This window comes from Lissotriton helveticus, chromosome 4_1, assembly GCF_964261635.1.
Source record: "Lissotriton helveticus chromosome 4_1, aLisHel1.1, whole genome shotgun sequence".
In the NCBI taxonomy this organism is placed as follows: Eukaryota; Metazoa; Chordata; class Amphibia; order Caudata; family Salamandridae; genus Lissotriton; species Lissotriton helveticus.
Genome location: NC_136063.1, coordinates 545,897,607 through 545,916,411, shown reverse-complemented (window position 1 = coordinate 545,916,411; position 18,805 = coordinate 545,897,607).

Here is an 18,805-nt window from a genome sequence, read left to right as displayed (position 1 = left end):
AGTGAAATAATGCTAGCTGTCAATGCTACAAGCAAAGGCAGCGGTGTAGCGTTACCTAAAGGGTTTCCACTCAAATACTCATATATAATTGATGTGAATAGCGTTCCGTTTGCTCGAATTCCTGGAGTGGGGGATAGAGTAATTCCAAACAGGGAACGTAGAGCAGCTTTGATTTATGAAGCACATTTGGGAGGGGGTCTGATACATCAGGGAATCTCTAAAACAATATTAACTGTAAAAGAGATGTGCTGGTGGCCGGGAATGAATGCACAAATTCACATGTTTGTCATTGACTGCATAGAATGCAATAGAGTTCGCAGCACAGAACCCCGCCAGATACCTGACTATAGCATAGCCAGCCCAGTACAGACACCATAGTTAGGCAGCATTAGACTATCTACATGCAGGCATCCTTATGGACAAATGTGGTCCCAGAAAAAATAAATATAGGTTCCTTTGGATGTGGCCTCAGCGCTCGGCTGACGCTCAAACTGTTAAAAAAGATTTGTGAGTCTTTATCGGCACATGCGCAATAGACACCCCACATTCCTGCGTTTAGCTCTCGTGCTTACAGAGAAGCCATGGTCAGTTTGGGCGTTGGATTGTAGTACTCTTCTCCATTCCATCCTGAGGGAAATTCAGTTGTGGAAAGAAGTTCTTTAAGGGGTATCACTCCATATGAGGTCCTATTTGGGACAAAAATGTTGGTCCCGGACCTTGATTGTCATACAGCGGTGGTGGAAACTAAGAAATTTGATATCAAAGATTGTTTGGCTGTTTTACAGGACTTAAATGAACTAAGAATGAAACAAACCAACGTGTTCCTGAAGCCAACTACCACTGGGGAAAAACCAAACGTCCGATCAATGCCTGTCTGGATCCCAAAGCTTGGTGATCTAGTCAGAGAAAAGATCACGGACAAGAAGGAATTTGGGCCTTCTTACAGACAACCAGCACCTGTCATAGCAATCCACAGAACAAGAACAGTGATACTGCCGCACTTTTTTGGAAAAAAGGAGAACATGTTTGTGTCTATCGACCTGATCAAACCACACTATGTGGCAGATACTAAGCAGCAGGCCAAGTGGACTCCGACAATGTAGCAGACGCACTACTCTAGCTACAATCCAAGAGGTTCAAAATGAGAGACTCATCACTATTGAAGAATCTGCAGTGAGAAAAGAAGGACTAAGCAACAAAGCTATTGAACTCGTTCCTCTTGAGACCCAAATAACAGTTCATCCTGAAGCACCTGTCTACAATGAAGTAAAAAGTGATCAAGTGGTTCCAGCGATTTCAACAAATCTGGATGCAATCCCAATCATTAACTTTGATACATTTTGGGAGGATCCCAGAGAACCTGAAACAACGCCAGCAAAAAGAACTTCCACAGAACGAACAACAGACTATTTTCATAACTTGGAAAAGACTTATCTGGTTTCACCATGGAATTAACTTTGGATTGTGTTGGGAATATTTTGTTTCTACTTTGGGTAGCTCTCGTAATAACTCTGGGTATTCTAATAAATGGAAGATATGAAAAAATGGACACAGCAAGTAAAAAAAGTCAACTTACTCCTCAAGCCAGACAAATCATCCCATCGTGAACAAAGAGACTTGCCAGCACTGAACATCACATCCGTTCCTATACCTGATGGTATAGCTTGGGACAAAACAGAATATGACATTTTTGGCCAGTCGAAGCTGTTGAAAATTCCAGTTATTCAAGATTTCATTAAGTGACTTTATTACCTCTAGTACCTTTTCTGATGATTGGGACTTCAAGACTGTTAATAATATGATGTCTGAACTAGAGACGTCTGCAGTATTCACAAATCATGAATATTTAGAGGGCTCCTCAGACTATGAACAGATGTATTGTTATAACCATTGTGGTCATCATTTCTTTGCCAAATCTGCAATGCCTAGAAATGTATATATGTATAACCAATGGGAACATTGTCCTACACCTCCAAAGGGTAGCTCAAAAACTTTTGCAAATAAGTTTCCATATTTTTCAGGGTTCAATATATCAAATGCAGAAACATTTTATTTTAAAAATGTGAACCAAACAGTAATGAAAAGTATGTTAACCAATACCAAACAGATTTATTCTGCAGCCTTTTATGCCCAACTGTCTAGACAGGGTTTCGACTTTTGGAAAGACAACATTGAGACAAAAACTGTCTGGGGTTCAAAAGATTGGCAAGTGCAGGGGGTAGAAGTTTTGTTTAGAGCCTGTATCATCCCTGAGCAAACTATGTATTTGAATGACACTGTCCAACAAACGTCTTACCTTGGGTTAGCCAAGATCAAGGACATGAACACACTGACCATACCAATACCTGCAAGTAATAGCTCTACACGAGGGGGAGGTCAACGTACATAATATTTTGCATCACAACAGATCAGATCCAGATTGGAACAAATGGCTGCTCTGGCCCATAGACACAAATAACTGTCAAGATTGGTTCCTGATTAAAACTCAAGGTTTCAAATTCAATAGGCCGGACCCAAGATATGTTAAAAGACAGCATCCTGGGGTAATAACAAAATAGAGTGTAGGGAAGCTATGCCTTGATTGGCTACAGAACACTATACTACAGGATGTAAATTAACACTTATCTTTACTTAAAGATGGCGCAGACCTTAAGGAATTCTTGTTCGGACCAAGAAAACTGCATCAAAAATGTTTCATATATGCCGGTATATATGCTGCATGTAACCAAATATGGAAGACTACGCAAGCAGAGACTGTAGAACGAATACGAGAAATTGATCGTATTAATTTAGAGAAATCTCTCTCTGTAGTAGACAATGGGTTAACAACTCTGTCGTCCAGGATATATTCATTGGACAGCATTGTGTCTTCTGCCATAGACATCATGGAACAAGATTTGGTCATGTTGCAACATGGTCAGACTCAGCTACGTTCTATCATATTATTAGGTTGGGCGCTCCAAAACTTGCGTTCAGGCCTTGGCGTTTAATCAATACTACGTCACTGTTTTCAGAATTCAATCTCATTGATAAACAGAACAAACTGGCACAAAGGGGAGCAGACTATATGGTGCTGAGCATTGAAAAACTGGAAAGATTACCATTGACAGTGGCAGAAAAAACAGCTACTGAGTGAATAATACATGGAACAATCACTCTGCCGGTTAAATTTTCCATTTTGAGTATTGCCTAAAACACATACCAGCAGGAAAATATGAAAGGTTGGGTAAAGAATACATCAAGACATCCTGGGATTTATCATACACATACAGATGTTGGAGTGGGGGGCGTGAAGTGTTTCTTAGCGGTTCAAACTGTGAAAACGCACTAAGCGGTTCTCTCCTTTGCCAGGGTATTAATCTACACGGGGCCTGCGATGGTTACTCTAACAACTTATCCTGTCAACTGCAAGGTTCACCATGCTGCAGTGATTGCTTCAATTTTTGGACAACTTTCAAATGGAAGTTACCTCATGTTGAACGATCACAGCTTCTGTGACATGTTGCCAGTTATTCCATATCTAGTAACCGTGTCATCCAGGGTCACTTGCTGTATGCAAGTTTTGTTTCCACAAACAAAGACAGCCAGGGAGTCGTCTCTATGGCCTTCACTGAACATCTCTTCTATACGAATTGATAATATAGTACAGAGAACAGGATGGCTGGCTAGCAGTTGCGCACAGTTGTGAAACAGTAAGTTGAATCCACGTAATTATAGCTCAAAGGATAAGGTGACGGCCATTCACCATTCACCAAATGGCGTGGAAAAACATATCATTAAATCAAACACAAAATATATCCTGAACTCAAATTCACAGTAAAAAGCCCTTAAAGACAAGACAATCTTCCCAAACTTTTTCTTTATTTCATAATATTTCTTCAGAGCAAAAGGTCTAGCCGCCTATGTGGTGTAAGCCATGGACTTCCTCAGGGCTATTCACCATAAAGACTGTTTAATCATAGGATAAGTCTAGACGCCACTTCACCGAGATTGCCGTTACGAACAATGCAGCTAGGACTGGCTTGCTGAAGAACAACTGACTATTGAAACGGACCATTGAAAAGAGGACAAATATTCATGTCCATTTTGGAATAAAAAATAAACTATTGGATGCTTGAAAGACTTATTCTATGATTAAACAGTCTTTATGGTGATTAGCCCCGATTAAGTCCGTGGCTTACAACACATAGGACGAAACACCTGTTGGCGGCTAGACCTTTTGTTCTGACGAAATATTATGAAATAAAGAAGAAGTTTGGGAAGAAACTTGCCAATGACCTCGTCCAAAGAAACATATGATCTACAGGTCGCAAGGACTTCTGCCGAGGTACATGTCCTTTTGAATACAAACTGCCCTATACATTTCTCAGAAATGTTAAGGCGTATCTTAAACATGTCTGATACGAGCGGTACTGTACATGTATTTAAGACCGCGTTTTCCGGACTGTTAGCACCTTTTCAAGCAGTCCTCAGAATCATTCCAAACTTTGTGCACTCTGTGTTTAGCAGACTGCCCCTCCTTTTGGGACTCGTTGCAGGGATACTGTTTTTGCTCCTACTGCTGCGATATGGCAAGCCAAATTTTTTGTAACTTGACTTAACTTCTCTTAAATTGAACCTATAATCTGTAGTATATACTTGAGCTCATACTGTATTATTTTGGCTTGCAGCCCTGATGAAGTTGAGTGGCATTGATAATTGCCCAACGAAACACGTGTTGGCTGGTGCTGATGCACATTGGAAGTTGTGAATCTTGAAATTTTGATTTGAAATTTATTAACGTGGAACTTTGGAATACTTCGAGTGAATAAAGAACTCGTGAGACAGAACAGAACTTTGGATTGAAATTTCCTACTTTACTTTGGATTGATGTACTTTGAATCTGGTGCATGAAAGCCCCTGTATGGACATTGATCCTGGTGCTTCAATACTTTACGAGTTGAGAAAGTGTTTATAATTTTTCATACTCTTGATTTATTGGGTCTTTATAATTGTTTCGTTGTTGCTGAGATATACAGCAATAGAATTTTGATTGCTCGACAGGAATCTGAATTTAGTGTTTTATCTTGGAGTTTCCGAGATTACTTAAGGAAGTTTGGTAACCTTCCTTCCAGTCTTGCAGCAGTCTGTTGGATAATTATTTTGAAATCATAATTTAGCCATACTTACAGCTGAGCGCCCTTTGTCCTTGTTGCCTTCCTTTTTGCTACCAAATCACCAGCGACACCCAATTCACCGTGGAGAGAGCTCTGCAGGAGATGAAGTGTCGTGAGCGCATCGTCCATATTCTGGGCTTACCTCATCTACGAGAATTAATACCACATGGTTTCTGTCATTCAAACCAATCTGGCAAGGTTGCATCTTACCTGTTCTACACTGCCTGCTTTGCGGTGAAGAATGTGTGCTAGACATCTGTCTAACACTCCCATCAGTCATGCCAATGGATGTTGATACTCTACTGGACCCCATAACGGCCCAGGATCTGTGATGACGGCATTCATTGAGATCTCACAGACGCAAATTGCAACTGATGAGGTACGAGAGGAATCAACAGGCGCGCAGGTAACATCCGATTCGAACATTGCTGATGCAACCAATGCTGAAGGCGATAGTTCACATCTATGTGTGGTTAATCTTCTAAATGAGGTAATCCAACTTTCACCTACAATGGTAGACGACTTTTTGTCTACAGACATAGAAGATTTCATGTTTTCTCCAAGCCCTAACACTGACTTTTGATTTTGGCATACAGTGTACTGAGAGACTCTGAATTTGACCTTCATTTTTCAAAACATGGTACTAACTTTGGAAACTTTTTTCTATGATGATTTTTTTTTTCAACTTCGTATTTTTCATTTTTGGCACACGTACTCTGCTTATAGTAGAACTATTCATAGAGAACAAGAACTCTTTGAATACACAATACATGACCTTGTCCACATACAAACAGTTTTATGCAATCTGACATAAAGTGGTTTTGGTCCTCTTTTTCTTCTGTACTTACGAACCATTTCATAAATGTATATTTTCGTGATTCATTCAATTTTCATTTCAAATATCAGACATATGCTTAGAATGAATACTTGCTTTAATGTGTACAGCAACAATGCAATTTTATGCTGATAACTAGTTTTGATACATTATTTACAAGGTATTCAAAACATGTTTTTGGCACTTCGTGTGGAGATACATTTTAGATATGTTATCATGTTTAGAATTTAGTAACGTCATACATACGAAAGTGGAGTGGGTGTATCGATTTAGATTCCGTATGATTTTCACTATTCATGCCCTTATATAGGTACATTTCACATTTCCCAGATATAGGCATAGAAATCCAGTCCTTACTTAGTCATTGTCCATGCTAAGCAAATACAGGCATGGCTACTTACATCCGTTCATCTACGTCACAACAAGTTCCTGGAAAACCAGACTCTTAAGCCTTTAGGACTTCCCCTTGTTTGAATATTGATTTCTCCAAGAACTCATTTATTATGCATGAACATCTATTCCTTAGGGGTTCATTCATGACGTTCATATGCCCGACTTTTACGTCAATACTGGCATTCCTAAACACTTTCAAGGTATAAATATACCTTCACTTGCTATGGCAAAGTGCGGTTTGGCTACCTACTTGCACGAAGCGGTTCGCCACAGCAAGTCCCGAAGGAAGTCATCTCCCCAACTGACGCCCTGACCAGATGCTGTCATCCTCCTTGCCGAGAATCCAGCTCCAGTGTTTCTGACTCCCCTTGTGGGGTGTTACAGAATCGAGGCCTGGGAAAGAGATACCAACCTCTCTCATTCTAAGGTATGGAGCTGATTAGAACCTAGAGAAACCTTTGGCAATTCTTGGCAAAACTAAACTAAACTAGATTATAGCTAAAAACAGCACCTACTTTTTTCCTCGTACCAGACTTAGGTTAGGTACACTGGGGTAGGATTATTTTAGAAGCACCAGTTGAGTATTTTAGCCTGTGTTATTTATGTATGTATTTTTATATATGGCATAGCAACAGACCATGCTATTACAGTATTATTTTATATTACTGTTTACGCTGTACGCATTATACTTCGTATTCTGTCTTACGATTGTAGCAGTTCATATCTCTTGCATGAGAAAGAAGACTGTTCAATAAACCCTTTTTATTGAAATGCCCGTCTCTCTATTTCTCTGCAACTCTGTAGAAATTAAGCATGCACGATTGACTGAGTGAAATGGTTATCTATTGTTTCCACAACTCTGAAGATATTGTTACAACTCTAAGGGAAACAAAGTTGCCATGTTTATGCGGTTGTTAGAAACTAATCCCTTCTTGTTCATTCGAGAAAGTTTCTAGTGACCGCTGACTTAGCTGGCACATACAAGTAATTATGTTCATTGAATTCGATAGAGACATACTGACCTCAGTCCTATGTCAAATCTATAGTGTATATTATTCCAATGTGCAGAGCCTATCAGGGATATAGGAACTACAATATATTTACAATGTATTTATGCAACACTTCAAACAGTAACAGAGTGAATTTACACCATAAAAGATCCCCACAACAGAGTGAGAAAAATAGAGTCATTTTTAATAAATAAAATACAAGACCAAAATGACAGAACCTCAATCTGTGGAACTGGAGATTTTCAATTTTAAAGATTTCAATGAAAATAACACCAAAAAGCCCAAAGTGCCACTCACGGCTATCTGACAGGAAGATATACAGAGGGTTAGACACACTGTGATGGCCCCCGGGCCAGATACACGGTCCAGGTTAGTCCTGCTGAAAAGTGACCTTCTTAGTCCAGTGCAAAGAGTCCCGTTCATGGTGAAGAAGGCTACGAGGAACTGGGAAGCATCAGTGCGATGTAGTGCGAAGAGCAGGCCTGGTGTTGTGGATGGGCATCGCTATAGTGCGAAAATTCTGTTGTCATCATTAATGGTCAGATCAGTGCTTCGCAATGGGTCTCCCCACAAGCGGTCGATGCTGTAGAGGGAATAGTTGGGCTGAGTTGGGTTGGGCTGAGTTGGGTTGTGTTAGTGAGAAGGTTTCGGTTTCAACTGACCTGTTTGCCATCGCAAAGCACCCTAAAACTTCAATTCAACCTCTCTGGGGCCACGCCAATGGTGCAGGACCTGAGGGGCACTACTTGGGGGTCAGTTGATTGCTCCAACTGGATCTGGGGCTGGTTCAGGTGGTTGTGAGCCTGTTATGTTCCTGTGGCTCTGACCAGGGGGCCAGCAGACTAGCACTTGGTGTGACCCTGGGAGTCCTGGGTTCAGGTGCAGCTCCAATCTCTCTGACACAGGCAGAAGGACAGTAGTCCAACATACAGGGCAACAGTCCAGCAGAGTGATAGTCCTTTCAGCAGCACAGCTGTCCTTCTTCCTGGCAGAGTATCCATAGTTCCAGAGGTGTACTGAAAAGTTGGTGTCTGAGGTCCAGTCTTTATGTCCAGCTGTGCCTTTGAAGTGAGTTAGAAGGTTTCCGACATTTCTGTTTGGAGTCCCCAGGCATCCTGCCTTGCCTGTTCCGGCTCTAGACTACAGAGAGTATGCAGCCCTTTGTGTGGAGGCAGGACACAGCCTATTTAAGTGTAAGTAGGGCTGGCCCAGCTACGCCCTCCCATCCTACCAGTGATGGCCCATCCAGGCACACCTGGCTCTCTATTGTGGGGCTGTCTAGGAGGAACACACAAAGCTCAACTGTCAACAACACCCAGGCATGTGAGTCGGACAGGCCACAGGTACTAAATGCCAACTTTATAAAAGAGGCATTCTCAAAATTGTAATTTAAAATATGACTTTACTATAAGTTAGCTTTTTTCACCACAATTCCAAAGACACCAAACATGAACTGAATACCTGTTCCTATTTAGAAACTGCAGCTTTTTAAATGTAATAAGGTAAACCTTATGGCAGTCTATTGGTGAGGTAGGCCTTGCAGTAGTAAGAAACAAAAGTAGGAGCTTTTCACTACCAGGACATATACACTTAAAATTACATGTCTTATGTTTCAAATACCCTTGCACCCTGCCCTATGGGCTGTTTAGGGCCTATTCTAGGGGTGACTTACATGTATTAAAAAGGAAGGTTTGGGCCTGGCAAAAGGTTTATTTTGCCAGGTGGAAATGGCAGTTTAGAAACAGCACACACATGCTGCAATGGCAGGCTGAGACATTGTTTACAGGGGCTACTTAAGTGGGGGCGCAAAATCAGTGCTGCAGGCCCTCTAGTAGCATTTAATTTACATGTCCTGGGTATATGTAGTACCACTTTAGTAGGGAGTTGTAAGTAAATGAAATATGTCAATTGAGGATACATCAATTCTACCATATTTAGAGGAGATAGCACAAGCACTATTTAGCAGTGGTAAAAAGCACATAATCCTAGGGCCAACAAAAATAAATTCAGAAAAATGTGGAGGGTAAAGGCAAAAACTTTAGGGGTGACCCTGCAGAGAGGGCCAGGTCCAACAGTGGTCAGTTGTGAGCCCACTATTCTCCTAGGCTTTTAAGTCCATTGCCCACTTTGACACCCCAAGTTCAGCGTACCTCAATGTATATTCAATTACACGTATGAACTTCAGCACACTGTCCCCTTCCTTTAGAGGTACAGAAGATACTGTTTTTTGAAACGCCTTTATGATTTCTTTGTGCTGCGTTGTTTTAAATGTTGGTGAACCACTAGGGTCGCAAACCTTATACCGCTGATAGAAAGTAACCCATATTTTAGAGCAAAGATTGTGATCCTCCATTTTAATGTAGCATCTATTTGGTATTTGCAAACATAACCATTTCTTGCAAATATTATGACCCCAGATCATACTGCATTAAGTTGGTTATGTGCTCTTATATTGTATTGTATTGTTTGTATTGAGCTTTTGTATAGTGCATGCGGTCACTCTACGGGTATCCTGGCGCTCAGACTTGAAAGATAGACCGGCACAGAAACCAAAAGCAGCAGTAGGGGCAGTCTTAAAGGTCCGACTTGAGGAAGAGCCAGGTTTTCAGGCCCTTCCTGAACTCAATCAGGGAATTAGCTTGTCTGATGTACTGCGGCAACCCATTCTATAATTGGGCGGCTGCCGCACTGAAGGCCCTCCCCCCCATCCTGGAGTGCCTAAATCTGGTAGTCACCAGTAGGCCAGTGTTAGAGGATCGGAGTTGCCTTTTTGGGTTATACCAGCTAAATTTCTCTTGTAGAGGAATAGGACCTTGGTTATGCGCCGCTCTGAATACAATACAAAGATATTTGAAGTGTACCCTTTCCTTAATGGGCAGCCAGTGAAGGTCTCTTAACGCCATCATAGTAGAGGACCTTCGATTTCTGTTCAGCAGCATCTTTGCCGCCATGGACTAGACTCTCTGCAACCCCTGAAAGATGTATTGCGGTGCTCCCAAATACAGGGAGTTGCAGTAGTCCAGTCTACTCAGCACTATATTCCTCACTACAAGGGCGCGCATATCGTTGGGGAGTAGTGGAAGGATCTGGCGCAGCATACACATCAAGGAGAGGCATACCCCCACAATTTTGTTGGCCTGCGATTCCATTTGAAGGTTGCTATCCAACAAAACTCCCAGGTTACGCACCGTTTTGGCTGGGGTCAGAGGTTCCTCCTCCAGTGTGAGCCTAAACTCCCGAGGTAACTGTTGGGACAATCTGGCCGAGGGGCAGTAAACCACCTCTGTCTTCCCTCCATTAAATTGTAGGGAGTTATCCCTAAGCCATCCAGCCGTCTGCCGCATACAGTCCTGGAATATATCCATCAATATTGCCTGTTTCCCTTCAAGGGAGAACACCAGCTGGGTGTCATCAGCGTAGTTGATCAGGTCAATACCAAAGGATTTAATTATGGGGAACAGAGGCTGGAGGTAGATGTTAAACAGAACAGGGCTGATCGCAGAGCCCTGCGGTACCCCATATTGCACCGGAGACTTGCTGGCGGTGAAAGGTGCCAGAGTCACCATCTGTTGTCTTCCGGATAGGTAGGACACTAGCCATTTTAAGGCCTGCCCCGACACCCCTATAGTCTCCAGCCTTTCCACCAGTATTGCATGGCTCACCGTATCGAATGCGGCTGACATATCGAGTAGCACTAAGATGGTGTCGCTCCCATTGTCAGCTCGCACTCGCAGATTATCCAATACGGTCGCCAGGGCGGTCTCTGTACTATGACCTGAGTGGAACCCAAATTGGTCCCTGTCCAGAAGATGGTTGTCCTCCAAGTAGCAGGAAAGACTTTTGCTAACTACTTTTTCCCGAATTTTAAAAGGATAGGGCAGGAGGGAGATGGGTCTAAAATGTGCTGGTGTCTTGGGGTCCAATGAAGGTTTTTTTAACAGAGGTGTTACTACTGCCAACTTCCATTCCTCAGGAACAGTTCCCGTTTCCAGTGATTGACTGCAAATCTGTTGTAACCAGGGAAATGTTTCCTGGCCTACAGTTTTCCAGATTTTATATGGATTTTATATAAGGGGGTCGAGTGGGGAGCCAGAGGACACACTGTTGGCCAATGTTTTAAACAAGCCGGCCGTTAGGGCAGGGATTTTATCCAGGAGCGTATTTGCCCAAACCGCTTCCTCTGGGCTCCGGGCCGAGTTGTCCTGATCACTGCTGTTATTGGGGTATAGATCACCCACTATTTTCACGATTTTATCTTTAAAGTGAGCAGCAATCTCCTCGCACAGTTCTTGCGAGGCGGCTACCTTCTTGCTCGTGCTTTATTGTCACTGGGTGTTTCAAGCATTGTGAGCATTAACTGATTGTGAGCATTCATGGTGTTAAGCCGAGAGTTATAGTGTCATTACTTTACCGAGGGCGGAGTAACTCTGGCTCTTTGCTTCTGAACTCCAATGTATCAGTCTTGATGCCTGCGAAAATGGTGTCAGATGGGCCAAAATTATTTCTGCCGTGAAAGGCAACGTAAATCATGGTGAGCCTAATCTAAACAATCTGGAAATGCCTCAAATATGCTTGGAAAAACTCCCAATCTGCGGGGGACTTTAATTAGGATGTTCGTACAGAAGGACCACTGCTCTGAAGGTGTATATTCAGGAGTGACGTAACTCACAATAGGCATTCCTTCCATGTCAGATTTGTTGCCAGTTTTTTCTCGCTTTGTACCTGGGAGCTGTTTTGAGGAGAAAATGTGAGGCAACCTGGCAGCCACATTTAACCCTTAATATAGAGTCTTAGTTTAAATTTAATGGCATGTCGCCACCAGAGCAATGGACCCACCAGACACAGGTCAGCTAGCTTGTCGAACCACAGTCACATTCATAGTTTTTAGTAAGGTAAAGGCATTTCAGCCAGTCACTCAATGTACAATTTGCACCATATAGTCCCTGGGATGAGGTTTCGAATCAAGACTCTGCCTTCTTAAAAACTGGCTCCTCTAAAATGGTGTTCTTTTGAGGAAGCTTTTTCAGTTCTGTCGATATCCCATTGCACATGTTCTTGGACATTTTTTTTTCTATACACTGGCATAGCTCTTGTTTCAGAAAGCACCTGAGCGTATAACAGGGTTATTTGTTTTACTTTTGTAGGAGATATCACATGCAACGTGTGGCTGGATTGGTTAAAACTAGGTTAGTAAATCTATGCAGTTCTTTATTTGCAGCATTGTCTCCTGCAGCTCAGCACCCGGGAACAACGTGGAGCTTAGGATTTTAGTGCCTGCAGTGAAAGTGTGGCCTGAGGCATAAATAGTTGTACCTTGCATTGATGTGGACATTTATTACACTGTCAGCAGCAGATTAGCACTGGACAAGCCTGGTCCATTTTATAGTAGATGCTGCATATGCATGCCATATGCACCCTAGAAATTTGTGAATACAATGTGAGGCTTCTCGCGAGCCTCCTTACTGTCCCCAAGCTGTTCCCTATGGCCCAGCTCCACTGGCTGTGTTGGCCCCAGAGCGAGCCAATCAAGCACAGGCGTGTGCTTTCAACAGAATGGTGAGCTGGAGATGTAATGAAGAATGTTTGAGAATTTAGCACCTTGCAGAAGATGTCTCAACTCTATATACATGGAGACCGGTGCCTCTATGCACCTGCTTACCAGTATACATTACAGCAAGTGTTTAAGTGGGATGAAAAAACTGTGGGGTCTCTCAAAGGGGCTTTACCAATGCAATTAACGGTGTGGTTTAAAAACACCTATGCTAAAAATCTGTGCTTTGCATAGTGTGCCGCCTGACTAGTATTATGCTTCTTATGTCATTGCAACCAGATATATAATACAACACGTAACATTACACCTACAACAAGCCAGGACTCCTGGCTTTGTCAATGCTTGTTAGTTCCATAATATAAATAAGCAATAACCATGGCTTTGTTGTATATAATATTGAATATGCTTCCATTCTGACATGAGGAGACAGTGAAAGAACTATAACGAGTCTCTTTCAAGTTACATCAAAGGCAGTGAAGGGTGGTACTGCTGCCCAGCTAAGATTTTTTTTCACCCTGAGGATGAAGGCAACAATGGAGAGCCTGATAGGGACCCGTCTCAGCACCTGCTTTTTAAAACTACTGGTGCTGAGCCCCGACAGGAACCGGCCCACTTAAAAGCCCTGCATTACAGCCTCTGCCACATGTGTTCTGCAGGTTTTCTGGGACAGTCCCCGCCTCCCACGAGTGATGAGCAACTCAAGCAGACTGGGTGCAGCCACTCCAGAGCTTAATTTAAGCCGGTGGTTCAGTTGCTGGGCATCACCACTTAATTGGTTTCCAGTGCTCGGAACTTGATTGTCATCACTACACTTGTGAACCTTTAATTTAGAGATGAGCAGAACAAAGGTTTATGAATACAATATACATAACAAAAAATTATACTTGCCTCCCTAGCCATTCCTGTAGCTTAGGGACCTGGAATATTCTGAACTGTGACACTTGCAGGGGAGCGAGATGGTTAATAGTTATTTTAGTACCATCATTGGCAGCAATGACGAGGCAATGGGTGGTGCAAGCTGCAGTGGCCTCCTGGTCAGGCCCCTAGTACTTATTATTTTACAAATTAAGCACTGAGCCAGTCCTCGAACTAAGGCCATGGTCCCGGTCCACTGTCCGTGACACTCTGCACAAACCCGCCCGCACACTGGCCCTGACACAAATGCCATTTAAATCAAGTCAAGGACAGTGGGACAGTGGGGAAGGGAGAACGGTGCTGCTCTGTCCAGACTATGCAGGGGGAAGAGGGGGAGGGTGGGTTCGAGAACAGCTTTAAAATCTTGCACAGGTTGAATTTATATATGAACAAATGTTCAGGGGCGTAGCTGGGGGAGGTGTGGGGGGCGGTCCGCCCCAGGCGGCATTATTTTTGGGGCGGCGGCCGCGCGGCACTGGTGGCCCGTTGCGGCGGCGTTTATCATTTATTCGGGACACTCACTGACACTATTGTCAATTACAGTAGTGTCAGTGTCCACGAATAAATTATAAACGCCGCCGCATCGGGCCACCAGTGCCGCGCCCGCGTCCCCGTTTGAAGTGCGCGGGACATTTAAACCCGGAGCACCAAAGACGTCATCACTCATGAGCCCGCAAACAGAAGGAAGAAAGCGCGTACAGGATGGAAGCGCGTGCACCGACGATCACTGCCCTGCCAAGTATCACGCATATATATCCAAGATTTCTTTTGCCGCTCATCGTCGTTGTTGTTTTTATCAAGGCGTGCTTCCTGAATACTAACTGCGTGCAGGGTAATTAGCCTTCTAGGCTGCAAGGCAGGACATTCAGGAGGTGGGCGGCAGGTTTTATTTTCCTAGCGTGCCTGTCTCTGGCAGACTTGCGTTGGACAACACTATGAGGTAGGTGGCAGGTTGTAGTTTTAAAATTGGAGTCGGCTCGTGTATATTGGCCCACCCACATGCTGTCCAGCTCCAAACTTTGCCCTGAATTGCGTTCAGCCCTGCCGCTCAATGTTACAATTATATCATGGCGCGAGATCACACAAATTACCCTGGGTCTTTTATTTTAATCATCATATCCAGAACTCTGGGCCCTGGATACGTTACAGCATTCCCCCAGGGACTTTTTTTCTACTCTTGATCCTTTTGTTTTCATAATAAGAGCAATTTTTATTTAGAGAGAGATGAGCATAATCCAGAATTAGTTGGGGGGGGGGGAGGTAGGAGCAGGGGACAGTTGTCATGATGGACTTTTCTACTTTTTTGCAGCACAAAAAGGGATTTCTGGGGGCGTGGCCAGGCACCAACTAAGATGGCCGCTTAGCCCGGGAGCTCCTCGGAGCCTAAACCCTTCGCCCCGATATCATCCGGCAAAATCCGTTGGGGCTGCACTTCACCTACATCCATGAGTGGGTGAGAGGAAGCGGAGCCGCCAGACCGCACTCCGGTCCCGATACCTGCTCCAGGAGCCGCGCTGTGTGCCTGAGACCTGGGCCCGGCCGCGGGAGAGAGGTGCGGCCACGCGGCTGGACGACCTGGGTCGGCTACTGGAGGCCCCTTTGGGGCCTACGAAGAGCTGGGCTGGCGCCTTGATTGCGAGGCCTCGGAGGTGAGGCGATAGTGTGGAGGGGCCATAGACTCGCACTGTTCCCTGCTGCGAGCCCCTATTGATAGTTTTGTGGACTGCCTGGAGGCCCTGTGGGGCGTGTGATCTGCAGCGCGTACAGTTGGGGGTGTGGCCGGCGGTGGACCGGGACCTCAGTGGCGGACATCGCAGGCTGGTGGAGCGACGACAGCCGCGTACAGCGGGAAGTGCCGAGCTCTCTCACGATGGGGGCTCCTCCCAACACGAGTGCTCCCGAGAGACACCATTGAGAGCCGCAGCGTGGAGGGGAGCAGACAGCATCGGACAGCATCGGGAGCCATCGCTGAACCCCGGTGAGACTGCGTGGGCCACTGGGCAGAGGGCACCTGCAAGACCAACTGTGGACAGGCCCGCCATTAATACTGGGGAGGCCACAAGCAGGCTGTAGCGGGACCTCCTCATCCCCTGCTTGGAAGTGGCAGCTGGTGGAGGCGGGGAACCTAGTCCAGGAGGAGGCAGAGGCTGTATTGGGACTCCAGTTTTCCGCCAGGCCCTGCTTGGTGAGAAAGGGCCCTATAGACTGGCCTGGTGGCATTCTTTATGGAGTTTGGGTGTCTGATCCAGGCGGGGCATTGGCACACAGGGGCAGCCTCTGCAGGTCCGACACTGCCTGAGGGAGAAACTTCACAGTAACTATGAGGCCCAAACTGACTACCACCACACAGTCTAATAAACTTGTATACGGTGCAGAAGGGGACACCGCCGGCAGCAAGCACAACGGGCGACACGGCCGGGCAAAAAGAACTAACGCTGGCTTCCATCATGACAGCCATACAAGCGCTGGGCGCGATTCTAGAGGCTAAGATCGATAGAGTCTCTATTGAGGTCAACCTCCTACGCGCGGACCTTGGGAAAATGTCGGAAAAAGCCAAAGCTAACGAAGCCGACATCCGAGTGCTCCAAACGTCTTCAAAGGCCATGGAACAGCGGATTAATGAACTGGTGCACCAGCACCGACAGATGGCCGTGCGCCTTGAGGACCAGGAAGGGAGGGCCCGCAGAAGCAACATTCACGTGGTTGGTGTTCCGGAGGAGCTGGAGGGTCTCAGTGTGGAACTCTTCCTAGAAGACTTGATTCTAAATCACCTTAAACCCAAAAGGCTGTCGAAGATCTTCATCGTCGAACGGGCACACAGTGCGCCTATCCTGAAGCCCATACCAGGGGCTTCGCCCAGGACAATAATTGCTAAAATCCTAAACTACAGGGATAGGGACGCAATCTTATAAACGGCCAAGCGGGCGGGGGACCTGCATTATGAAAATGCCACAATTCGGTTTTTCCAGGACTTCACGCTCCAAGTGCAGAGGGAGCGACGCTCTTTCATAGGTGTCAAAGCAGCATTGAGGGAGCAAGGAATCAAATACATGATGTTCTTTCCTGCTAAGCTCAAAGTCATTGCTGGGGGCAAATCCCTCTTTTTCACCTCGTCATCAGACGTGCAAGAATGGCTTGATCGGGAATCGACAAGAGCTGGAGACCGGACTGCCGATGAGAACTGGAGGGACACTCAGGCTGCGTCGACAACCTCGTCGGCCGGGAGATCGGATGTGGATGCACAGAGTCACCGTTCCTGGAGATCGAGATCCACGAGTCCCCGATGGGGGACCCTCCGAAAGGGGGCAGAACACTGAAGGCGATAGAACTGCTTGCTTGATCATCCACTAATGTAACGTATTGCGGGGACTGGTGCTGGAGGGCGGGCCTTATATGCCTTTTTCTAGGCAGCTAGAATATGGGGGTTGGGGGTAATGATGGTTGGCCCTACAAGGGTCCGGACCTAATCAAATCTTACGCTTATGACGGTGGATCCCCTCCTCACTCGCTTGATCGGGTGACCCACATAAGCCCGGGGCAGGCTGTAACATTGGCTGCGAAGTACACGGCTCTGCCGCTGAGGGACAGAAACTTGGTTTCAGATGGGGTGTAGTCACTACAGTATAATGTGAAGTTGATTGGGGTGGGAACGGGTGGCGGCTGGAGTTGGGGCCGGTGCACGCTCCTCATAGAGAAGGAAGCCCTAGGGGGGGTGACGGGGGTTAGGGTTCGTTTCCTTCCTCCATTCCAGGTTGGGGCGAAAGGCGCTCTGCTAATTGGAAATGTGGGTAGTTCGAAACCTACGGAGCAGGGAAGCAGGGAGGGAGGTCTGGGGGGGTGAACAGTTGTTGGGGGGTGGGGGGAGTTGGGGTTGGGTGGTGTTTGGGAATTGTTTGGTGTGGTCACAGCATATTGTGGTGATTAATTTGCAGAAATGTACCAGGGACTTCAGGGCTTTTACTGCAGTTCGCAAAGTGTACCGCAATGGGGTGGGATAAAAGCCTCAAGATTCTGAGTTGGAACGTCAAAGGGCTGGGGGATAAACTGAAGAGAACCATAGTGCTGCAATTTATTAAATGACACCTACCGGACGTAGTGCTCCTACAGGAGACCCACCTACTGGGCAACAAGTGCCATGCGCTAAACAGGTTAGGGTACTCCCTTTTGATTCATGCTGGCTTTACTTCGGGGTCCCGCGGGGTGGTTATAATGGTATGACGCAGCTTTTCCTTGGTCATAGACCATAAAGATTCAGACACACTTGGTCGATATTCTGCCATCTCGGGTAAATGGGAGGGCCGTAGGGTTAACCTGGTCACTAGCTACATCCCGCCCGGGCTTCAAACCCAATCTTTTCAAGATCTAGGACAACTACTCCTCTCCCTTCCGGACGGACAGCTCTTTGTGGGGGGCGATTTTAACGCTGTGATTTCAGGGCACTGTGACAGACATCCTCCAAGGGACATACCTCCCGGTCAGACACGGTTAGTTGACCTCATTGAGTCATTTGGTCTAACTGACCTCTGGCATTTCAAACACCCCAACAACAGTCAATTCACCTTCTTTTCCAGCCCTCATCGTTCATTTTCCCGCTTAGACTACATATTCACACCTTTACCACACGTCACCGCCATTCAGGAAGCCACCCACTTAGCGCGGGGTATCTCGGACCACTCCCCTCTGATGGTGCATCTCACTATCGGAGACAAACGGGAGGATAGTATAGTGCTGATCAATGCATGGTATTTCCGTAATGCAGATACCCGTAAAGCTCTTACGCTGGCGATTGACCAATATTTTGAGGATAACGATGGTACAGTGGACTCCTCGGTGGTGTTGTGGGAGGCGTTTCACACAGTACTTAGAGGGGAGGCCCTCTCGGCGATTGCGGGCAATCGTAAGGAGCGGGAGGCGCAGATGGTCAAAATAGAGGGAGAGTTACGGG